Raw genomic sequence first — 14,271 nt, forward strand, 5'->3', positions numbered from 1 at the left:
TTTTGATATATTATGGGTCAAATTTGGTTAAGAAACGACGAAGTAACAAAGCTTTGAAATTTGCCCAAATCTCTAGTCAAAAATCCTAAATTCCGGTGTAAGCTCCGATGGCTTTGCTCGGCTGAGTCAACCGTTGACTTCTGGATCAGCGTTGACCGTTGACCAGTCAACATTGACTTTTTTTGGGGTTTTGGCCAGGACCTCTCCTAGACTAATTTCGACACCTTGAGTCCATTTTTGACATCCATTTAGTGAAATCCCAAAGTTTTAACATAGTTGACCATCGGGGAGGCTCGGTTTTTTAAGGATTGACCGTTGACTTTTTACGAAAATTGCCCGGGACCCTACTTAGCGTATTTCGATGCCCTAATTCCAAATTCACTCTGTTTTCCCAAATTTTTATGTGCAATTACTATCAAAGACTTTGATTCCCTTGTTCAAATAGCTACGACTTCGCAAGTATCTGTGAGTGGGTTTTTTCTTTTATATAGTATATATATTTGTTTAGTTTCCATATATACATCTATTAATGAATTCTCTATGTGATGCCATAATTAAATTAATGCTTATAAGAATTGTCGTAATGATGAGAATTGTGACATCAATATAAATCCTACAGGATGCACAGGTATGCGTAATATTATGAGATGCCTTAATTATATTTATAGCCATGATTAGTATTTTACTGACTAGGATTATTGAATTACCATTGCTTGATCATATTTACATTATCTGCTCATCGTGTGCTGCACTAGTGTTAGTATTTGCCCTGGGCCAAGGCTAGTCTTTCACATGTATGTTCACAGCACACCGTACGCTCACTTTGGATCCATTGTAGGTGCCAGTCCTATCCTAGATTGCTCTAGGCGATTAAGACTCGTATATGATGCGCATGACACCAGTTTTCATGCAATTGTAGTACTAGATCATATATCATTATTACACCCAGTCTTGTTCATGTTAGAATATCTCAGCATGAACTCATGTGTTAGCATATGTTGATAAGCACTCGATATGATATGTGTGTTTATGCGAGATTATGTGATTACTGGATGTTAGGTGTTTATTTACAAAATATTGTTGAATTCTTGAGATATTGCTAGCCATGGTAAGTATTTTCATACTATACGTAGTATGTTATATATGGAAACTATACTTGTTTTACGGCTAGGGTTTATTATGTTTTCGAAAAGGTTTTTACAAAGCTTTATTTTTAGGCCCACTCACCCTTATTTTTCACCCCTCATGGTTTTAGTGGTAGAGCTTTGCGTCGACGAGGATTGTTGGCCAATGTTGGTATAAAAGATTACCTTCATTGGTAATTCTCAATCTACTCTACCGTATGCTCTGACAACACATGTAAATGGGTTCATTCCCTCTCATAAGTCATTCTTGCATTTAGGCACTTTTTGTCGCATCCCAGACCAGCTCAACCGTAGCACGATATTGCCCACTTTGGGCTCTGGCCATGCCCTCATGGTTTTGTTTCTGTGAACTCAAATGAGAACTTCCCAGTGGGTCACCCATCCTAGGAATGCTAGAATGCTCTCACCCGAACTGGCTTAACTTTGGAGTTCCGATGGAACCCGAAGCCAGTGAGTTCCCAAAAGGCCTCGTGCTAAATGGAGGTGGGCATGTACATATAAGGCACATCACCCCTTCTTCATTGGTCGATGTGGGATGTTATAATCCACCCCCTTAAGGACCTGATGTCCTCGTCGGCACACTTGCACCACACGGCAGAGTGGCTTTGATACCATTCTGTCACATCTTAGTATCGGCTCCGTCGTAGCACGATATTGTCCTCTTTAGGCTCTGGCCACGCCCTCACAGTTTTGTTTCTAGGAACTCAGATGAGAACTTCCCAGTGGGTCACCCATCCTAGGAATGCTCTCTCCCAAACTCGCTTAACTTCGGAGTTCCGATGGAACCCGAAGCCAGTGAGTTCCCAAAACGCCTCATGCTATATGGAGGTAGGCATGTACATATAAGGCACATCACCCCCTCTCTGTTGGTCGATATGGGATGTTACACTTTTAGGTTTTAATTTATTCACATTTTCCACCTCACTACACTTTATGGTTTCGTCACCTTCTGGGTGTTGGCCAACACAGCTCGATTCGGAGTCCAGATAGACATTACAGGTTGGGGTGTGTCATATTACCTCGGGCTCAGGTCATCATGCTACATAATTTCCTGCATAGTTAAATTCTGCCATCACGTGCACTTCTTCAACTTTGGAATATGTGCTCCAAAGCAAACAGAGGTTATTTTCTTCTATCGTTGTCGTTGTTAAATTGTTGTCTCCCGTTGGAATGACCAAGATTGTGACTACACACTCAAATATAAATGAGAAAATGACACCCCTCTTACACGTCTTATCTCATCCATCAGGTTATCCATAACCTTTATCCCCTCAATTGGAGTATCATCCATCCTCCGTAGGGATGAATGTTTAAGTCCAAACTTCACTTATCTTCCATCCATTGACTTTCTCTTCTTATAAATTGCACTTCTCATTTCCACATGATTACCCACACTTTTATTCACAACCTCCGCTCAATTCTCCAATGAGCCTGTGATTTCTCATTTCTGTGTGGCCTCTTGGCTTACAGTAATTTTCTATTTCAAGCTTCTCCCTGTGGAACTGTCAAATACTTCAAAACTTCCACTTAATTTTTAACGGGTCCGAATTCCTCTTCTTACCTTTTCGACTTGATTCTGGCTGGCAAACCTCGCCTCTTATTTCTCATGTTAAAATGCACGTATTGGTCTAAATATAGTGGGACCCCACCACACTTCGAGATCGTCAAGATTCATGACCAATATCACATTCTAGATGATGTGCACCATAACCTATCTCTTGCTGGAGCTGATATGTCTTCAAGTTTTGGTATTCCACCCGGGTTTATTTTATCTCCAGACTACTTAGGAGCCATTAATTTCCCGCTCCACCCCATGATACATCACATCCTATTATTCACAAACATTCACCATATGTAGATGAACCCGAACTCTTACTTGGTTATGTCGACCTTCCTAGCTTTTAGGTTTAAAAGTGAGCGCATCTCTATGTTTTGGAGATTTGTTATGTCTCTTCGACTTGATCGCCATTAAGGGAAAAGCTAGTTTCTTTAATTTTAAACCTAGATACCACAAGAAATTCTTGTCATTGGATCCCTTGAGAGCCAGAGATTGGAAGAACCATCCTCTTTTGATTTCAGGGAATTAGAAGGCTCATAAGCTGGTTAAAGAGGTTCGTGGCAAAGAAGGTATGAAGCTCCAGAGAAGTTGTTAATACTTTAACTCATATCGCATCTCTCCAAGACTCTATCATCTACTTTCTGTACTATTTGGTCGACCGATTGTTGTCCTTTGATGCCCTACTTAAATATCTCTTCGCCCTTGATATTGAGCATCGATTTAATGCAGAATCTTCTGTTCTTAGGATGGGCTCCTAAACAAAGAGCTTAGGAGAAGAAGACGAAAGCGAGGAAGATGATAAGACAAAGTAAATGAAAGCGGACTCCGACATGGATTATTCTCCCACTATGGCTTTATCGCCTCTTGACTTTCCCATATCCAGCCTTGCTGCATCTTCTCCTCGTAACCTACCAATGCCCAGATTTGTAGGCAGGTCGGATAAATGACCTTTGGTGGATAGACCCAAAAAATCCAAGAGTGATTCACAGAATATCTTCATATGAACCCTACGCCCATGCAATGATAATCGGCCCCTCCCAATTTTGGCTCTGCTAGTGGCAATAGTTCCAACGAGTCATCTCAAGCTTAGAGACCTGAGTTCACAAAAGGGGACGAGAGTTTCGTCATTCTTAGTGATGATCTATATAACAATGTAAGTGCTACTACTGTTATGGCAAAAGGTTTGACTCATCTTAATGACGCTGGACGCTTTGAGGCTATGCTTGATGGCGACCTCGATTCTTATAAGTCTTATTGTCTTCCGGCGGTATTCTCTTATTCTTGGTATATCTCACCATTTCCATAAGATTTAACGTTTTTGTTGTTTTTCAAATAGCTGTTTTCTAAAAGGAAAAATCAAATAGACTAGTTGCTAGGTTAGAGTCTCTTAGCTTTAATTAGCAGCAGGTCAAGGAATGCAAAGCTAAACTTCACGGCATAAGGAAAAGATCTCGGATTTAAAGGGAACTCGCAATGCTGTGACATCTGAAGTGCATCGTGTGAAGGAAGAGTTGGCCTAGGTCAAACTTGTGAAGGCCATTAAGCGTGAGATGAACATAAAACAGATACGTAAGGAGATGGCTTTCGGTTTCAAATTTGGTTGGGTGTAAAGCCAGTAGTGTTCGGAACATCAATTTGTGGCTGATCCTGACATTTACGATTGTTGTATGGGTTTCAACCTAGTGGATATGAAAAGTACAAGGGGATGGATCCTAAAAATCGAAGGGCATTAAACGACCTGTTTCTTGCTATCCTATCCTAAGCAACGGATTTTTCACTAACACTAGACCTATTTCGGGTTCAGGCAAACCCGTTGTCTAGGATAGGATCGGAAGAAGTAAAGTCATCTGACAACTTTCAATCCTAAAGATCAATCCCCTCGTATCGCTCAAATCGATGTTCCTGATGCTGCTGGCTTTACACCCAAACGAATCTAAAACTGGAAGCCATGTCCTTACATATCTATTTTACATTTATCCCGCACTCAGTGGCCCTTACATGTTTGACCTGGGCCAACTCTTTCTTCACACGGTGCACTTCAGATGTCGCAGCATCGGGGGTTCCCTTTAGAATAGTTCCAGCGTGTGAAACCTCCCCCCAGGCAATACACTATGTTATCCACCCAATGAACAGTAATCGCCTTTTGCATCTCCACCGTTGCAATTCAATAGCCCTGGCAATAGACAATAAAATATTAGTATTTTTTTATTTATAAAATAATACAAAATAATATTAATTGTAATTTCAGATAAGATTTTTAATCGTTCTCGTTGCGCCGCGTGTCATTATCCGAAAAGTTATTAAATAATACAAAATAATTTTATTTGTAATTTCGAATAAGATTTTAATGGTTCTCGTTGTGCCACTTGTCATAAAATCCAAAAAGACAATTATTGGTGATGGATTTCCGATAAGATTTTTAATCGTACTCGTTGCGCCACGTGTGATTATCCGAAAATACAATTATTGGTGATGGATTTCCGATAAGATTATTAACCAAACACGTCGCACCACGTGTCATAATCTGTTTACAATATTTGAGGATAGATTTTCATCAGATTTTTAACGAATGACGACATGCCACGTGGCCTTATCTACAACCTAATGAGAGGGAAGAATTGTTTAACCAATCAGAAGGAATGTTCAATCTCCAGGTGGCCCAAAATGAGAAGGAAGATTATGAGGAGCGTAGAAGGAGAGATGACGAAGCAAGAATGGCAATAGCCTTACATTCCTGTCGAGTCATCCAAGTTGTGGGTCAGATCTGCAGACCCAACCATTCTGGAAACCTTGATAGAAGCAGGCAACGGCGAGGTACGGAACTCTTGGACGATTATTTTGTCCGTGATAGTGCATTCCCAGATACGTACTTTAGACGTCGTTTTAGAATGGAACGACATTTGTTCAACAAAATCATGATTGCTATTTTGCAACCATGATTCTTACTATGTGCAAAAGAAAGATGCTTTTGGTGTTATGGGTCTCCTTCCAGATCAAAAAATTACCGCTGTCTTGTGGATGCTTGCATATGGGGCATCTGCAGACCAAGTGGATGTATTAACAAGGATAGGGAAATCAACCATTCTTGAGTCCCTGATGAGGTTTTGTGGAGCAATCGAATCTATCTACACCGCAGAGTACCTCCAGACACCTACTGACATGAACTTGCAAAGGCTTCTGAAGAAGGGTGGGGTACGAGGTTTTCCTGGGATGATTGGAAGCATCGATTGTATGCATTGGACGTGGAAAAATTGTCCAAGTGCATGGCAAGGTGCTTATAAGGACAGAAAATGAGCAAAAAGTATCATTTTGGAGGCAGTGGAATCTTTTGATACATAGATTTGGCACGCCTTTTTCAGGGTTCCAGGAACTCAAAATAACCTCAGCGTCTTTGCCTAATCCCCAGTGTTCAACAATGTCCTACAAGGAAAGGGGCCAAAAGTCACATACTCCATCAACGGACGCATGTACGACGGGCCATACTACCTAGTAGACGACATTTACCCAAAATGGTCAACATTTGTCAAAACTGTGCCACATCTGCGAACTGCAAAGGAAAAACACTTTGCAAGCTATCAAGAGGGGTGCAGGAAGGATGTGGAGCGTTGTTTTGGTATCCTCCAAGCTCGCTGGGCGATCGTCAGGGGTGCTTCCAGATTGTTTGATGTAGAGTTGCTTTAATCCATCATGATGACGTGCATCATTCTTCACAACATGATTGTGGAAGATGAGTACGATTATGATGTCGTTGATGAATATGAGCCAGATACGATGAACAATTCAAGAACATGTATATATTGTGCACATGACGCCACCGAAGAACCCGTGCAACATGAGCCATTAGAAAGGGATGGACGTTACAATGAATTGATCATTCAACGATATACTACACTTCAAAGGCCATATATGCACAATGCCCGACAAATTGATTGGATATAGCACTAATGGGAATTGAAACAAGCTCAAGATACTTAAGTTCATTTAGTGTGTTTGTTTTTTTTTTTTTTTGGTGTGTTTATTTAATTTTATTTGGTGTGTTTCTTTTAGTTTATTTAGTGAGTTTTTTGTTATTTGGTATGTTTATGTAATTTTATTTGGTGTGTTTAAATGTCTTTTGAATAAAGATTCTCTTAGTATAAATAAATTACCAAATTAAATAAAGTACTAAATTCAATAAATTGGAAACAACATAAAGTACTCTATTCAATAAATAAGAAATTACAACCCGAAGTGATTGGAAAATTATGGGCTCTGATTACAAAAAGTACTCTATTCATCATCACTTAACCAATTTGTGGTGCTATGATGATCTTCTCTTGTCGTGCTAGGACCATCTCCTCTTGCTCTCGCTTGTCTTGCATGCCTCCTTCGCACCACATCTGTTTTCTCCGACTTCCAAAAATATTTAGAATTTGGAAACTTCCCTTCTAAAGGTGTGTTCATAATGTCACGATCTCGTTGAGCCATTCTTTCTTCTTGAACATGTTCCCTTTCTTGCCTAAGTAACTCTTTTCTCCCTCATTAGCTTGAAATGCTCTCTCAACAGATGCAACATTTGCCTCATCTGTAGCCTTATCAGCCTCAAATTTCGCCATTTCCCATGCCAAAGTCAATTCACCTTGGCGAGCAAGTTGTTCCATATACTTTGCATAATCATTCTTCAAAGCACTCCCTTTTCTCTTTGAAGCCTTCTTACCTTCAGGCCTAATTGGATAACGGGTCGATCCCGACGCTTGTTCAGGGGGTGTTGCGGGCACTTCTTCTGCTTCATCTTGATGAACATGCGAGCCATTATCAGGTGTAGAGTGTAGAGGGGTGTTGTTCATGAAAACTTCTAGACCAACATACACAACTTTGAATTTAGGACAATCTTTGACAATACCAAGCTTGTGCTTGAAGTTGCTACACAATGCAGGATAATAAATAATTATAATGAAAGTAGGCAACAAACAAATAATACAAACAAATAATTATAATGAAAGTAATTAACAAATAAATAATACAAAAAAATAATTATAATGAACGTAGGTAAGAAATAAATCATACAAACAAATAAATAGTATACTGTTACATGATCCACGTAATTTTCCCCACTTCAAATATTATTACTGGCTTGTGCCAAGGCGTCTCTCCACGTACTAAACGATCGACTAAGTAATTTCCAACAACTGGACATCGATTCTTTGGTTCTTTTCCCACCCATTTTCTCAAGATAATTGGTATGAATAAGACTCCACATTTCTCGCAACTGCATATCATTACCCATAAGCTAGTACACAACGCAATATCTTCAAGAAGCGTCCAATTCGTACATGCATCAGTAGTCATTTTGTTAAAAAAAAAATTGGATCGAAACTTTTGAGAGAAAGATAGGAATTTGATTGAAAGTAGTTGAGAAAATATGAAATTGTGGTGTACGGTAGATGATAATAAGAAGGTATTTATAGAAAAGTAAAAACAATTTTTTTAAAAAAATTTCAGATTTTTTTTTTAAGATTTTTTACAATTTTTTTAAAATTTTTCTTGAGCTAATTAATCTTTGTTGTTCTATTTTAAAAAAATTGAATTCCAACACTCCAGATTGTGCCACGTGTCACAACGGTAACTTTTCTTAATTTTAAAACTATTTTTTCTTTTATTTACTTATTTATAATGCAGAATAATATCAACCGTTGATCTCAGATCCAACGGTTGATATTAAATAAGTTTTTTTTTTATGACCATTGCAAATCGGAAGGTCCACATTATATAGCTGTTGAGATTCAACAGACCATGGGAAGCTACGTGCATTCCCAACGATAACTTTTCGAAACTGCGCCGTGGGCCCCAAGCGCTGAAACCGTGTCAGGTGACACACCCCCACGCGTGGGTGAGGTGCACGCGCCTGATAGAAAAAAATTAAAAATTGGGCTGACGCCAGGATGACGTCAACCCTTGCGTCACGCTCACTCAGTCTCTTGAGCTGGCAATTCTTCACGGGCCCGGAGCTCAAGCCTGAGCTCGGGCCTGGCCTGTCCATCAGGCTCCCTACGCTGGAGCATTGAAGCCGGGCTCTCGAGGCCTTTTTCCTGGCCTATCCCCCGAGCAAACTCCAACAATGGAGTTGCTCTTAAATCCGAGATCTTTTCCTTATACCTGAAAAGTTTAGCTTTGCATTCCCTGACCTGCTACTGATTAAAGTTGATGGACTATAAGTTGGCAGGTAGTCTATCTGATTTTTCCTTCTAGAGTGCACCTATCTGAAAAACAACGTTAAGGTTAAAGCTTACGGGAATGGTGAGATATACCGAGAATGAGAAAATACTTTCAGAAGACAATAAGACTGATAGGAATCGAGGTTGTCGTCAAGTGTAGCCTCAAAGCAACCAGTGTCATCAGGATGAGTCAAACCCCTCGCTACAACGTAGTAGCACTTGCATTGTCCCATAGATCATCACCAAGAGTATTGAAACTCCTGTCTCCTTTTGTGATTCAAACTTCCAAGCTTGAGAGGAATCTTTGGAACTATTACCACTGGCTGAGCCAAAAGTGGGAGGGGCCAACTACCATTACATAGGCGTAGGGTTCATAAGAAGATATTTGGTGAATCACGGCTAGATTTTTTTGGGTCTATCCACTAAAGGTCGTTTATCTGACTTGCCTACAAATTTGGGCATTGACAAGTCACGATGAGGTGATATAGCAAGGTTGGACGTGGGAAGGTTAGGAGACGGCGAAGCCATAGCGGGGGAACAATCCAAGTCAGAGTCTGTTTCTATTTGCTCTGTCTTCTCGTCTATCTCTCTTTCGTCTTCTTCTTTTGAGCCCTCTGTTCGAGAGTCTGTCCCAAGAATGGAAAATTTTGCGTTGAACCAAAGCTTAATATCAAGAACGAAAAGAGACTTAAGTAGGGCATCAAGGGATAACGATTTGTCAACCAAACAGTACGGAAACTAGATGATTGAGTAACAAAGAGAGGTGATCTGAGTAAGAGTATCAGCAACTTCTCTAGAGCTCCATACCTTCCTCGTCACGAACATCTTTAGTTAACATTTTAGGCTTTTTGGGATAATTTGTTATGGGCCATCCGATAAAGCCGTGAAAAAAGCTCATGGTCAATTATGTTTACATATTTATGGAAACACTCATAGGGAAAGTAAATTTATATACCAGGTTTAGGACTAAAAGCATAAAGGGTAGATAGTTGAGACAACTTGGGAGCCTTCTAATTCCCTAAAATAAAAAAGGACTATTCTTCCAATCACTACCTCTCAAGGGATCCAATGACAAGAATTTCTTACGGTATCTAGGTTTAAAATTAAAGAAACTAGTTCCTCTCTTAATGGTGATCAAGTCAAAGAGATAAAGAAAATCTCTAAAACATAAGGATGTGCCCAGCTTCAAACCCAAGGCCAGGAAGGTCGACATAACCAAGTAAGAGTTTGGGTTCAGCTACATAGGATGAGTGTTTGTGAAGAATATGATGAGATGTATCATGAGGTGCAGGAAACTAATGGCTCCTAAATGGTCTGGAGATAAAGGGCTATATATGTCTATGTAATATGTATAATGTATATGTGTGTGTGTGTGTATGTGTGTGTGTGTCTATATATACACACACACATATATATATATATATATATATGTATGTATATGTGATAGATGTGTGTGTGTAGAGATATGCAGAGATATATAACATATGAATATATATAATGAGTGCAGATATATAAATGTATGGATGAGGTGCCTGCAGACTTATATAATACATATGTATAAGTGTGTGCATAAGGATATGTGTAGAAATACGGCACACATATCTATATATGTTGATACTGGAAGCAAGCTTAGGGAATTGAAAAAGTGATCGGGAAATAGGAAATGCTTTGGTTTAGCAAAGTGATGTAGGGTAAACAACTTCTTCTTTGGAAAATGTTTTTTTTTTTTTTTTTTTTTTTCAAAAAGAAAGGATGTGTCCTTTGGTTTTCGTAATTTATGCGAAAAGTGTCATCCGTAAGTTACGCAAAGAGTGTCAGATTGCTTTCGTAAGTTATGCAAAGAGTGTCTTTGACTTTTGTAACTTAGGCAAACAGTGTCAGCAGCTTAAGTTAGCTTTCGTAAGTTAAGGGTGTCCGCTTTCGTAAGTTATGCGAAGCGTGACAGATGGCTTTCGTAAGTTATGCGAAAAGTTTTCCTTGGCTTTCATAAGTTAAGCAAATAATGTCAGTGACTTGAGTTGGCTATGCAAAGAGTGTGAGCTTTCGTACGTTATGCGAAGAGTGTCAGTTGTTTTTCGTAAGTTATGCAAAGCGTGTCATTCATAAGTTATGCAAAGAGTGTTATTCGTAAGTTATGCGAGGAGTGTCAGTTGGCTTTCGCAAGTTAGGCAAAGAGTATCAATGGCTTAAGTTGGCTTTCGAAAGTTATGCAAAGAGTGTCAGTTGGCTTTTGTAAATAGTGCAAAGACTGTCAGTTGGCTTTTGTAAGTTATGCAAAGAGTGTCGTCTTTCATAAGCTATGCGTGTCAGTTGGATTTTGTAAGTTATGTGAAGAGTGTCAATGGCTGTCGTTGAGTTAGGAAAAAGGTGTTGGGCTTTCATAAATTACAAAGAGACCTAGTAGAGCATTCGTAAGTTAGGCAAACGAAAGGGTGGCTTTGGTAAATTTAGCTTTAGTAAATTTGGCCTCAGAAAAAGTGGCCTTCGCAAATTTGGCCTTAGCAAATTTGGCTTTAGCAAGAGTACCCTTAAGTTTTAGCTTGGCTTAGAGAATATTATTTCATGGGCCTCATGCGATCAAAAATGTAGTTCTCCCCTATTTTACTCACCAATAAAAAAGGGGAAAATGGGGCATTGTGGGGGATAAAATCCGGTTTTGACTCATGGGCCAATACCAATCATCCAAAGAGATGATGTTGCATAAGACAAGTTATGACAAGTAGACTAAAGGGAATAGCCCACAAGAAACATGTTGACTCCTCACTTGCGCATGGGAAGGAAAATATGTTTGCACGAAGGGCTAGAGAAAAGGTAAAAGAAGGCCGATAACTACCTCCACTACGTAGAACCACTAAGGAAAATGGAGCGAAGGACATGTTGTTGTATTTGTTCTCCAAGCATCAGAATCTTATAAATAGGGAGAAGAGTCAAAGAACAAGGTACACAATTGAAACCCTTGACTAGATAACCTGAAATCAATTGACTGACTTGATCTTCAGAGTACCTTTTGCAAGTACCCCTACCTAAACGAAGCTTCGGAGAAAGACCAGTCGAGGATGCCTTTGACGAGGGATTCGACGAACGTGTGGATTACGATAAACAAATTTCTGGAGGCATTTCTTCGTGTAGGAAATTTTGCTCCAACATACAGAAGAGCGAAATCAGTTTTGATTATATATCAAGATTCAATTTCATCTCTATCTAATTTTAAAATCATAATAGTGGATATAGTTATGATGCAATGGGTTATGGTTCTGAGCTTTTTGAAATAAATAAAACATATGGAGTTCACATTTTCCTTTCTATATTTTTTCTTTTTGGAGATGGTGACCTTCACAATGATGATAATGATGATTACTGCAAAATGTATGTATTCATGACATGATACTTAGAATCAAAACAGAAGGGAATACAAGTAAGAAGGAATCGAATTGAAAATATGATCAGAATGAAAAAGTATGGGAATGAAAGGATAAGAGTGAGAGGGAGAGATCTTACCTAAGATCAAAAGCAAAAGAAGATGCTAGAAAGAGTGAGGGAGAGATGCAGAGCTATGGATTAGCAATCTCAGGAACAAGAAGCCATTCCCTCAAAACCTTATTCCCTCTTCACCTACCCCATGAACCCCCAAACCCTACCCTCTCTCTGCAACCAACACGTTGATTCCCTCAGAACCCATTCCCTCAACTCTACCCTTAAATCGTGCACCCAAATCATTTTTTTTCTCTCCGCCTAATCGTGCACACACCCCATGAAGCCCAAGTAATGCTAAAGAGACCAAATTTTTAAACCAAATGATGTGGCAGTTGATGATTGGATTTTCACTTAAGTGTTGATTAACGTGCTTATTTCCTATTAGTGACACATCATTTGGTCTGCAAATTTATTTTAAAATTTTGGTCTACCTAGCATTACCCGGTGAAGCCCTCAACCCTACCCTCTCGCTGCAATCAACACCCTCTCCTTCTCTCCCCTAAATGGCACACACACCCCATTAACGCCAGACACCCCCAAACCCACCCTAAATGTAATATCACCAAACTGCCCCAAAATTATGTCCGTTGGATTTAGATTGAAGCAAATAAAAATATAATTTTGCCTACCCACTGGACAGCCCACTCCAGGCCCAAAACGCACCAACCCAAACACTTTTTTCTGTGAAGAAAGGCCAAATCCATAAACACAATGGCAAAATTGTGAATAATTCAAAATCTAATCCTAGATGAATAGTGTCATTAAATTCACAACTTTAGACTTAAGTAATTGATAGTCATCTTTTTTTTTTTTCTTTTTTTTTTCTTTTTTCTTTTGAATCGGAGCCATTTGATTAATAAAAGCAATAGCTACAATAAGGAAAAGGTCCTAATGAAGACTTGAAAAACCCAACAAGAAGTTGAGACCCCCCAAAAAGGGGAACGAGGACCTTTAGGTGATTTTACTTACCCACTAGACAGCCCACTCCGGGCCCAAAATGCACTAGCTGAAACACTTTTTTCTGTGAAGAAAGGTCAAACCCATAAACAAAATGGAAAATTGTGAATAATTCAAAATCAAATCCTAGATGAATAGTGTCATTAAATTCCTAACTTTAGACTTAAGTAAATGACAATCATCTTTTTTTTTTTTTTTTTTTTTTTTTGAACAAAAGCCATTCGATTAATAAAAGTAGTAGCTATAATAAGGAAAGGGTCCCAAAGAAGACTTGTGAAACCCAACAAGAAGTTAATACTCCTTAAAAAGGGGAATGAGGACCCAAGGATGGATAAAGAAGACTAAAAGCAAAGCTCGAGTAACCACCTAAATGACTGAAAACCCCAATATGCGTAAGTGGGGACATGGTAGGCAGTCAATGGAAAGGATATGAACCAGAGCAGATAGAGGTATAGGAACCCAGCACCACTTAAAAGTAGTAAAACGGTGCCGGAGGTTTCAGATTTGACAGAGGAGAGAAAAAATAAACTAGTTGGCCTTCCGTTTGTCACCATTAATACTACTCACCATAAAGGTTGAGTCAAATTCAAAGATAACATTCATTATGTTATTTTGGATGACAGTTTGCATAACTAAAACCACAGCCTTGGCCTCTGCCTGAAGCGCATATGAGGATAAACCATTCCTATAATTCCTAACCACTACAGAGCTAGAGGTGTCTCGATCATAACCCCAAAACCCGCAGAGCCCGATTCTTTCAACCATGAGGCATCACAATTATTTTTTAGCATGAGGCCAAAAAGAGGAATCCTGGTAGAAGAGGGCAAAGACAAACCTGGAGGACTGAGGGCACCAAAATATGGTTAGCAGACCAAAAATCCTCCACCGCCGATACGGCCTTTTCAATAGTAAGAGCGGGAGATGGGAGTGAGCCATTAAAGCT

This window comes from Pyrus communis, chromosome 14, assembly GCF_963583255.1.
Source record: "Pyrus communis chromosome 14, drPyrComm1.1, whole genome shotgun sequence".
NCBI classification, from domain to species: domain Eukaryota; kingdom Viridiplantae; phylum Streptophyta; class Magnoliopsida; order Rosales; family Rosaceae; genus Pyrus; species Pyrus communis.